Below are 8,262 nucleotides of genomic sequence, written 5' to 3'. Positions count from 1 at the left end.
TCCAGAATAAAACCCCTTCCCCTTTTCCCTTCCTTCCTCCTTTTCTCCAAACGTCAAACCCGAAATAATAATTCCTTCACATTTCTGCCCGTCGACTGCATCACCTATAATCTCCAGTCTCCAACTTCAGAAGATCGAGTCAAAGCGATAGAAATTACAAGATGACGGGAAGTGGAAGGGGGTCGAGGTTCTCACTCATGCTGCTCCCTCTGTTGATTTCTTTCTCCGTGCTGCCCTGCATATCTGTTGCTTACAAGCCAGGAGACATCGTCCCCATGAGCAAGATGGGCCTTTATCACTCTGTCCGTACACTCTCTCTAAAATATTTATTCAATTTCGGCTCAATTTTAATGGGTTTTGTTCAAATTTTAGTGGGTTTTGTTCAAATTTAATGGGTTCTGTTTAATTTTTAATGGGTTTTGTGCAATTTCGCGGTTTCAGATGAAAACCGAATGGCATATATGATCGGTCGATACTGCCCAACTTTTGCCGTGAATCGTGAGGTAAATATAGTGTTTATTTCTTGGTGATTTTACATTGGTAGTAAATATTTTTTGTGTATAAATTTGTAGGTGTTAGTTCCTTTAGTGAAGTCGATGGGCTATACAGGAGCTGATGCTTATAACATGTGAGTATAATTAAGCCGATGGGCTATACAGGAGCTGATGCTTATAAAATGTAAATGTGGTTAGTAAATTTTTGTTGTGTATAAATTTGTAGATGTTAGTTTCTTCATTCTTCTCCTTCTCTTCGCTTCGACGAGGAAATCTATTAGTCTGAATTCTAGTAACCGTGACAGTTTTGGTGTGCCCATACAAATTCTTCCCTGGCAAACATGTTGTCATCAGAGAGGAAGGATTTGAAACATAGGTTGAATATGGAAAATGCAGTGAATGCAGGGGATATGGAAAATGCAGTGAATGCAGGGGATATGGAAAATGCAGAAAGTGCAGTGAATATGGAAAATGCAGAAAGTGGTTTATAATTTTTTCTATTATTAATATATTTTCTTTCGGTTTTATTCGACAAGAATGCTTTTATTTATTCATATTAATAAATTCTCTGTTGGTTTCAGTATTTTCTGTTGGTTTTAGCTGATATAAATGCTCTTATTTATTCATTATTAATATATTCTCTGTTGGTTATATCCGACACAATTTATGTTGGTTTTAGAGTATTTTCTGTTGGAAAATTCATTTCCTGATGTTGGCAATTCAATCGCTTATTATATCCACCACTGCATCCATTTTTTGTCGGATTTTAAGTAAAATCTGACAGTAATATATGTTTCTTGTCGGTTATCATAACGACGCTAATAAATGGTTTCGTAGTAGTGCACATGCACTCTTACATATATCTCTAGTGATTTAGGAACACATGCAGAAATAAATCTGGGAGATGCAGAAGGATAATGATTGTTGTTATTAGTATATATAATGCCACCAGAGAAGCAAGAAATATACGAAATCATGTTTGGTTGATCATTCATAACACAGACATGTGACCAAGTCGGACTTCCAGTTGAAAACAAACTCTCCTGTTTGTTATCAGTCCTTATCCAAGATGAAGTCTGTTAGGTCTTGTTTAAATTCAAATGTTTGTTACCTGTGTGTTTTTTATCTATGGTGTTTGAAATTCAAATGTGTTGATGCCCAACGTGTAAATAGGGTTTTGAAAACATGTTGTAATCCTGATGTAATCTATACATTATACATACACAGCTTCCATCAGTTTGATGGTGTGTGATTCAGGTGAAATATTTCCTGAGTGTTCTAAGTTTTACATGGTATGAGAGCCCTCTGTCTAACGACGTAATGATCCTACAATTTTTTCCCAGCCCATCGCCTTCAACCATGTCTGACAACGACAACATCATCACTGTTTAAGTGTAAGCATTGTTGCAGATGGAATGAAGAATCGAAGGCCGAAGAATTTTGGTTTTCTGGATTTCTTAGCTCAAGTTGTTCATACTTTGTAATTGTTCTTAGTTGTAATAGACGGTTAGGATTAAAACAATTGTAATTGTTGGATGTATTGTCATAGCAGCTGAGGTGTTTAAGGCCATCTCTAACCTAAAGAGGCCAAATGGTCGTATTAGCCCTATAGTCCTATAAAAATTATATTTTAATAAACAATGTCAGATTATATTTTATATCATCTCCAACCAAGGGGATCAATGGGTCATAGGCCAAACGTAGTCCTTTGACAAAAAAATCATTTCCAACCAAGGGGGCCAAGAGCCATAGGCCAAACATAATTAATATATATATATTTTTATTATTTTAATTGAATTAATATGGTTAATTAAATTAAACTACCATATTAAAATAAGGTTTTTATCATATTTTGATGGTCACTTGTCTCTAAATGAATAAGCCTCCAGATTTCTTATCATTATATAATCTCAATAATTTTTCGAATAGGATTTCGGGTCACACGTGTCGTTAACATGAGTAATTCTCCATATTTCTTATCTTTATGTAATCTCAATAATTTTTCGGATAGGACTTCGAGTGATACATGTCGCTAAAGTGAGTAACTCTCCAAATTTCTTATCTTTATGTAATCATAATAATTTTTCAGATAGGATTTTGAGTGCCATGTGTCAAGATGTAATTGGTTGTGCAAATTTTAGATAGGATTCTTATCTATGTGACACTTTTTATCTTCAACTCCCAATGTTAATAAATTGGCTGGATATTGGGGTAGAATTCACACATCTTCATCTTTGCCCTCTCCAATATCTCTTTCAATTCAAGTTTGCGATGAATTCTAACTTTGGATCCTCTTTGCATTCCAACTGGGGGTCCTCATCCAATTTTGAATTGGAAGATAAATGGGCGCAAATGAGGCAAGAAGATGAGGAGTTCGATGAAGAAGATGAACCATGGTGCAACACAACATATAGGGTAGTAATGGCTGGGGTCATGGCTTGTGAGGAAACTGAAGAACAACCTCAATGGGGTGGCTCTGTTGTTGGTCGCTCTTACAAACCACGAAATAGAGAAATTGCTCATCAGACTTTGATGAACTACTTCAACTCCAACTCGGTGTACACAGAAGAGAATTTCAGACATCGCTTCCGAATGAGGCATTATGTCTTCAAGCATTTACTTCATGATGTCCAACATGTTAATCCATACTTTCGACACAAGATGGATAGAGCATGCCACCCTGGTTTCTCACCTCACCAAAAGGTTACTATTGCACTCCGAATGCTTGACTATGCCTTCCCAGTTGATGCGATGGATGCTACATATGGTATGTCTGAGTTTACATGCCTTGATAATCTTGCTGAATTCTGTCACACACTGTCACACAATTGTTCAGATTTACAAAGAGGAGTACCTTCGTGAACCAAATCAAGCAGATTTGGCTAAGCTCTTTTGTAAAACTGAAGATCGTGGCTTTCCAGCATGATAGGGTCATTAGATTGCATGCATTGGTAGTGGAAGAACTGCCACCAGATGGCAAGGAGGATATAGCGGAAGATTGAGAAAGCCAACTATTGTGTTAGAGGCGGTTGCCTCATTTAACACATGGATCTGACATGTTTTCTTTGGAGTTCCAAGATCCCAAAATGATACTATAGTACTCGAGCGTTCACCCCTCTTTAATAACCTGACGGAGGGTAAATCCCCTCAACTTGACTACTTCATCAACGAGCGTCAATACAATATGGGGTATTACCTGGCAGATGACATCTACCCAAAATGGGACACTTGTCCAAGCAATTGCAAACCTTGTGGATGACGCCCAAAGGTGGTTTACCTTACACCAAGAGGCGTACTAGAAAGATGTTGAGAGAGCTTGTGGTATTCTACAAGCACAGTGAAAGATCATTAAGGAACCGACAAGAGGGTGAAGTCGAGATGAATTGAACTTTCATCATGATGTTGTGTATCATATTACACAACATGATTGTGGAGGATGAGCGAGATGGTTATATTGATGGAAAGTCTGATGACGACCAAGAAGATCCAAATGGGTCAAGGAAGGCTCGTGCGAAAGAATATGATGGGTTTAATTTGTCTTTGGATCCAAGAACTAGTAATATCTCTTTAAACGAGTACATGAGGTGTCATAGGATGATACGTTTGCGTGCCACAAACAAGTACCTACAATAGGATCTTGTTGCACACCTTTGGGCTAAAAGAATAATGGAGTAAGCGTTTAAGTTTTACGTTGTTAAATGTTTTGTTTAATGTTGTTTAAATTTCATGTTGTTTAAGTTTGAATAACTCCCCAAGTAGTACTAGGGTGGAGATTGTGTTGTTTAATGTTGTTTAAGTTTCATATTGTTAAATATTGTTTAACTTCAATTTAACGACTCAAATATTAAAGAGTACAACAACTTAAATTTAGAGATTCAACAACTTCAAGTTCAAGATTCAACAACTTCAATTTAAAGATTCAACAACTTAAATTTAAAAACTACAACTTAAATTTAAAGACTACAACTTCAATTTAAATACTACAACAACTTAAATTTAAAAACTACAACTTAAATATTAAAGACTACAATAACTTAAATTTAAAGACCATAGTCATCATCTTCATCCCCCATTGTAGGAGCATAGTTGGATATAAACAACTCCCGTCTGGCCATAATTTCTCTCTTTTTACTATGAAAATATGCCTTACTCATTGGAGTGTACGCCAAAGTGTTCCTTTGCATGTTTGATGCGAGAATTATACGCACACAAATTAAACCCTCTTTTCGTCAATTGTAGTAAGTATGTAAGTAGGGATCGTTCTGGACCGGGGATTAGGAGGGATTGTTAATCTCTTGGAAACTGACTCAAAAACGTAAAAACAAGATAAAACACTAAACTAGACTCAAAGAATGTGAAACTAAACGTTAAAACACTAAGACAAACCAAAAGACTCAAAATGCTTTAAAAACACAAACTAAATTGATTTCTAACTAAATTGAACAATTAAGTAAAGGGGGATTGGATTTGGACGACTTTAAACTAAAATGGATACTTGGATTTAACTTAAAAACGTAAAAACACAATATAAAACACTATTTAATGCTCAAAGAATGCAAAACTAAAAATAAGAAAGATTAAGAATAAGACTTCAACGAAATAGGGGGGAGATTGGATTTGGACGAATTTAAACTAAAAATGGAAACTTGGAAATAAAACAAATTGTAAATATGGATTTGACGGAAATGAATGGATGGGAAGCTAGCTAAGGGGTTCATCTCCACATATGTTATACTTGCATACAAAACGATGTCTAATTGCTTTTCAATAAACCATGAATTCTCAACGCCCCGGGTTAATTAGGTCCGCTTAAATTAACCGTCAAGTTTTCCTTAAGTTAATGAATTGGATGATTGCATACGACAATCCAAAGCATTCCTCACAAGTTCCCTACATGAATTGCATAATAGAGATACAAGCAAGAATCATTAAGCATCATGAAAACTATAAGTGTTGACGAGGCATTCGTTACTATGATTGCATGAAACTTATGCCAAGAATATGTTTAACACGATTGTTTATAAGCAACCTCCACTACTTGTGAATATAAGTTCATAACTATTACGTGAAACTCACTTATATTCTAGCGTCAAATTCATGCATGAAAATTAAGCGTTCATTCTTAATAAACATACATAAATAGGTTATCAATCAAACAGTTAAACAAATTGAATTCACAACTTATGAAACGTAATTAAAAGTAATCAAATCATATTACAAACATAAACATAGTTTCGAATCACCCCCTAGCTAAAGGGGGTTTATTTCCTCATACGTACAAAACAAAGAGAATTGAAATTAAACATTGAAATCAAAGAAACGCCTAAACATTCCAACAACTCAATCTTGAATTGTATGAACGTTTAGGCCCTCTTATCTTCCTCTTTATTGTAGCATAAGGTCTAGGGATAGTTGGTTGGGGGGATGGAAGTGTTGGGAAATTATGGAAATGGATGAGGAGTGGTGGAAATGGAAGATGGTTTTTGGATTCTAAGGGAGAGAAACTCACGGCTAGGGAAGTGTTTGTGGTGTGTTGTGTTGTGAATGAGATGAGATGATTTTTGAATGAATGAATGCAAGGGTATTTATAGGAGGAGTGGAGATGTATATGGCTATTTGTTTAAGGTGTTTGTGGCTGCAATGATGAAGAATTGCATGTGGAAATAAAAGGGAAAATGTGGTGAAATGATGAAGTAGGAAGGTGGAAATGCATGTGAGATGTTGGAAAGGAAATGGGAACATGAGTAGGCCATGGCATGGGAGTTGTTTTGTTGGTGTAAATGTGCCATGGTTGCAATGATGAAGAATAAAGGGTGCATGTGGGGTGGAATTGAATGAATGCAAAGTGAATGAATAATGAAATGAGTTAAAGAGGGAGAATGTGGTGAAATGATGAAGTAGGAAGGTGGAAATGCATGTGACTTGTTTGTGGAATAAAGAATGAATGGTGGAATGATGAAGAGTTGCATAAAGAATGCATGTAGGGTTAGCTAGGTTGGCTTTGTTTGGGTGCATGTGTGTTAATGGTGGTTTTGCATGTGAATTGATGGATTGTTTTTGATGGAATGGATGGTTCTTTGCATGGCTTTTGAAGTGATTGTGGGCTTTGGAATTGGAAGGAAATGCATGGCCTTGGGGTTGGTTTAAGAGAGAATGGGCTAGGCCCTTTGTTTTATGTCCAAAATGAATACAAGGCCTTCAAATTCGTCCAACACTTTGGCTCCAATCATATGCTATCCATTCCAAGCCCAATTTTGCTCCAAAATGCTCCAAAATGCATCTTTTTGCTTCCTTAGCCATATGAACCTAAAAACACACGAAAATGGCTTAAACTACTAAAACAACTATGAATTAACAACATAGATGCACGAAAACAAGCTAAGTAAGTCGCCTAAATATGCTCCTATCAATGTTCCTATCATCCATCTCTTCTTGTATTTGTTTTGCCCGTTCTTCGTGCCTATGCTTCCTTTCTTCCGTGGCAATGGCATTTTGCTCTGCCATTAATCGCAGTGAGGACGCCATTTCCTCTCGAAAGGCTAAATCCTCCTTTGCCTTGCCATTTTCCTTCAATTTTAGGGCCTTGTTTCGTCCCATAGTTCTTGGTATGGAAGATTGACCCGGAAACGAATTTTCTACCCTTATTTCCTGAATGATAGGAGATCCTTGTTCATCCCCAACTACATTTGTGGAAACATTTCTGAACGCCGGCGTAGGACCAAATCTTGCTTAAGGTAGATCTTCAAGTAATACTCACCCTTTACAAATTTCTCAACAACCGTGATGACCAAAGGTTTTTTCATGTCCTCCATATACAATTTCACCGATTGGCGTACCTAGAAAATATAATTACAAAAATTAAAGGAAATTAATTTATGAAATTAAATGTAATATAATTAAATATTTAAAATAACTTGTGAAACACTTACTTCGTCGAAGTAATTGGCTCCGCTTTCATGTCTACTTTCGGCCCTTAACACGGCTTGATGCCATTTATTCAAACTTGGTTGAAGAAATTTTTTTCCATCTTGAATAACAACTCTCGTGGTTTCCGGGATTTGGTGGAGTGGTGCCTTCGTAGAACTCATAGTACTTTTTGGACGTATGAGTCCAAACACCTTCAGTTGTTTGAGAACTACCCTTGACACTATCTTCCAAGACCCATTTATAAGCCCTGCAAAAAGCTTCATCTTCATTTCAGGTCCAAGCCCTTCCTTTCATTGCAGATGTGGTCATTTGAAAATTATTGAAAAAAATTAAAGGAAAGATTATTGGAAGAGGTAAGAGAATAAAATGTGAAGAATTGAAATAAAATGAGGTAAGATAGTATGGATGGTGAAAAGTATGTGAGAAATGGTGTAGGAATGGCTTAGGTATTTATAGAAAAAATTCGTCCAAATTTTTTTTTTCAAATTCCAATGGCTACCTGGTGTCAGCATGACGTCAGCTAACAACGGTTAGCTGACGTTAGGTTACTGTTGGAGTGCAAATGGGCTGGCCTTATCGGGCTGGTGGCTAGCTAAAAATGGCCAACCCGTTGGCCTGATTTGGTGGTTTTGACCCGATGGAGCCCACTAGACTTTTGGCCAGGTTGATTAGAGATGGCCTAAGTTGTCCATGTGCAAATCACATCTCTAGCCTGAGCTGAGGTGTGAGCTAGCAACGGCTATTTCACACACACTTCATGTGTTTGTTTAATTGAGTGCAAGAAAATCTAATGAAGATTTAGAAAATTGTTTTCGATTTTGCTTTCTCCTTTCTTTTTTAA

The 8,262-nt window shown here is 36.6% G+C and overlaps 1 long non-coding RNA gene across 2 annotated transcripts; it reads left to right on the top strand.

Annotated features, from left to right (window-relative positions):
- On the top strand, positions 1–2,177 carry LOC103962576. 2 transcript variants are annotated; one of them, XR_007256590.1, is made up of 4 exons: positions 1–302; positions 442–503; positions 573–977; positions 1,838–2,177. It is a non-coding gene; the product is annotated as an uncharacterized LOC103962576 (long non-coding RNA). The 2 variants fall into 2 exon arrangements; XR_669585.3 differs by lacking the exon at positions 1,838–2,177 and having other exon boundaries at positions 573–1,077.
- The last annotated feature ends 6,085 nt before the right edge of the window (positions 2,178–8,262 follow it).

This window comes from the organism of the source record quoted next, unplaced genomic scaffold (assembly GCF_019419815.1).
Source record: "Pyrus x bretschneideri cultivar Hongxiangsu unplaced genomic scaffold, Pyrus_bretschneideri_v1 Contig14, whole genome shotgun sequence".
Lineage (NCBI taxonomy): Eukaryota > Viridiplantae > Streptophyta > Magnoliopsida > Rosales > Rosaceae > Pyrus > Pyrus x bretschneideri.
This window is presented reverse-complemented; position numbering and strand designations above follow the sequence as displayed.